Source organism: Sinocyclocheilus grahami, unplaced genomic scaffold, assembly GCF_001515645.1.
Source record: "Sinocyclocheilus grahami isolate Dianchi unplaced genomic scaffold, SAMN03320097.WGS_v1.1 scaffold2362.1, whole genome shotgun sequence".
Classification (NCBI taxonomy): domain Eukaryota; kingdom Metazoa; phylum Chordata; class Actinopteri; order Cypriniformes; family Cyprinidae; genus Sinocyclocheilus; species Sinocyclocheilus grahami.
Window position 1 is genome coordinate 5870 of NW_015507541.1, and position 3073 is coordinate 8942.

The following is a 3073-nucleotide window of genomic DNA, read 5'->3' on the forward strand; positions in this document are numbered from 1 at the left end:
TAATAATAATAAAATTGTTATTATTAAAGTACATGCCAAAAAAATTGGAAACAATTAATGATATCAATATTGTTTTCGATGCTCAAGAAACATTTCTGATTATTATCGATGTTGAAAACCGTTGTGCTGCTGCATATTTTGTGTGGAAATACATTTTATTTTTCGGGATTCTTTGATAAAAAGAAAGTTCAATGAACAGCACTTATCAAACATATGTAATACATTTATTAAATAGAAATATTTCGTAACATTCTAAATGTGTTCACTCTTCACTCACTTTTCATAACTTTAATGTAAATTTAAAAAAATGTAAACCTTACCACAAATGTTTGAGTGGTATCATCGTTTCCACAAAAACGTTAAGCAGCAAAAAACATTTTTAACATTGATCATAATAAATAGCAAATGTTTCTTGAGCAGCAAATGAGCGTATTAGAATGATTTCTGGAGGTTCATGTGACACTGAAACTTCTCTTTTTGTAAACGGCACATTTCTAAACGATTCTAATCATGACTGTTGCATTCCCTAAATATCAACTCAGCAGTGCAGCTAGCATTTACAGTGAATTGAAACTGAAAACACAGTACAGCAGACATATTTATATAATAAATAATAATGTATTATATATTAGTATATTAGTATGATATATCACAACCGTTGCAAATTTTATGATAGTACTAAGCAATCTCACATTCTCACCAGCATTCATAAAAAAAGTTACCAGTGAGGCTTCAGCGCTGATTTTACTCACATTTGGTGCTTTGAACCATGTGCACCCTGTCCTGCAGGTGGCGCCGCAAGCTCTTACAGCACTCTCAGGACCATTCCATCCATGACGTATTAAAAACATTCAACTTTTTCCGCAATTTATTTAAGTTATAATTGCATTTCGCGATTTCATTCATCGCACAATAACCAGCATCACTCTGAACCTTTTTTTATTACTGATCGGGGCTGCTTCCCAAAAACATCGTAAGCCTAAGTTGATCGTAGCTCCATTGGTTTCAATGGGTCTACGCTTTAAGCTTACAATGCTTTTGGGAAATGCAGCCCTGCTTGATTCACGGAATTGCGGATTCATCCGGAAGAATCACATCCCTGAAGCATGCACATAAAGTATACAGTGTTGGGGAAGCTATTCTAAAACTGTAACTTGATCAGCTTCAACCCAGACAGCAATATGGCCCAGATCCGGCCCACATCTGGCCCACGTGGAGTAGACATATAAATGAAAGTAATTAAGCTACAGTCAAGCTACCCTTCTGACAAAGTAGCAAGCTACACTACAAGATACTACCAAAAAGTAGCTAGTGACATTAAAAGTACTTTGTTTTTCACAACAACGTATACTTCAAGTATCTAAATAAGCATTTATAAGGAATAGTTGATATTTAAAACAACAATGCTATACAATTATTTTGTCAAAGACCATTGTTTTATTACACACGATATTCAAAAATCTCAAGACTGTCAAAAGTCAAAGTGCAAAATTGCGACAAATTTAGCATTGCAATAACAAAATGTTGTTTTTATTTAAGTAACTTAAATTTAAAAATTAAAAAAAAAAGTTTAGTTTTTTTCCCCTTCTCCCAAAACAGCTTGTACTACTATATATGTACAGTTTTGTATGTAATGGCAAAGGGATTATATTTCATTTAGTTTTTTTTTATTAAGTTAATTTAGAAAAACGTTTTGATAATTTTTTGTTCGTTAAATATAGCCTAGGTTTTTGTTTTTTTAAAGTAACAACCAAGCGGCCAGCAGCAGACGGTGAGTTGATCATAGCCTATGTTTGATCAATTTAGCCTTCTCAAATATCACGACTTGCCTAAAATAAAATCTATAGATATAAAACACTTCAAGCATATAACAATGTTAGTTTAAAAGTTAAACCTAGATAAATGTGCGCTATTAGGCGCATATCCAATCGTTGGTGCGGAGAGTGGAAGCTGAAGCACACTTTGCAGGACATGGAGGCGCCAGCGCGATCACTTGCATTTTTTTTTTCAGTGGAACAAACAATTTAAAATATGCTGTCATTTTTGCTCATAAGAGTAATACATCACTTGTAACTGTAAAGGGTCTACTTTTATTTGCGTGCACTCACAATATCAACAAAACGTTGTGCTTTTGTAAAATACGCTGAACCCGAGGCCCGACCCAAGACCCGAGCGGGTTCGGGAACAAAACTTTGACGAGTGCCTCGGACACGGGTCAGGTTCGATATTAGTGGCCTCGGGTTTTGGGTAATTTAAAATAAATGTTCTTATTCATAATGGACCCGAGAAGACCCGAATTCTTTTAAACTATGTCGGGCATTTAACAAAATCTAATTATTTAAACCAATTCTATGACAATGTTATTATTTCACTTTTTCTCTCTGAATCTGCACTTCTATGTGCAATCAACGTCTACGCACTGTTGCTCGACTCACATTTTTGCTTACTGTTTCAACGAGCGCTATCAGCATGGATTTTAGAGTCGCTGCTTGCAAGATCTTCCACTGATTACTGTCAACGCTGTCAATCGAAGTGGCATCTCTTACACATTTAGTAAGGAGAAGGGCTTTAAATCGGATGTTTCAAGTTATGTCGACAACTTTGAGGGTAAGTATTCTCGAGCTAACAAGATAGCTAGCTTCGTTATTTGTGACGGTTCATACACTTATACGTTTTGTTTTCTGTTTAACCTTTTTAGATCTTCTGTTTTAATAGTTTCGTTTCACTAATGTGAAACAGAGCTGGCACAAACCCAGAACATTTGTAAGTTTAAGTGAATTTGCAAGATTTAATGTTAAATAATCATGGTCTGCACTCAAGCTTGTGATATTCCTGTTATACAGTATTTTAGAGTAAAAAGTAGGGCTGCAACAATACAGTTAGCCCACGGTTCAATAAATACTTCAGTTTTTTTGGTTTAGTTCTCTTTTGCTATTTTTAAATGCCATTTTAAAAAAAAAAGAAGTATTATTTTTATCGATTGGCCATTATTTAGTGCTATGAACACATGTAATGTGCGTTTCATTCCCACTGGATGCCTGAGGGCGCCCTCACGCAGAAAATCCACATATAC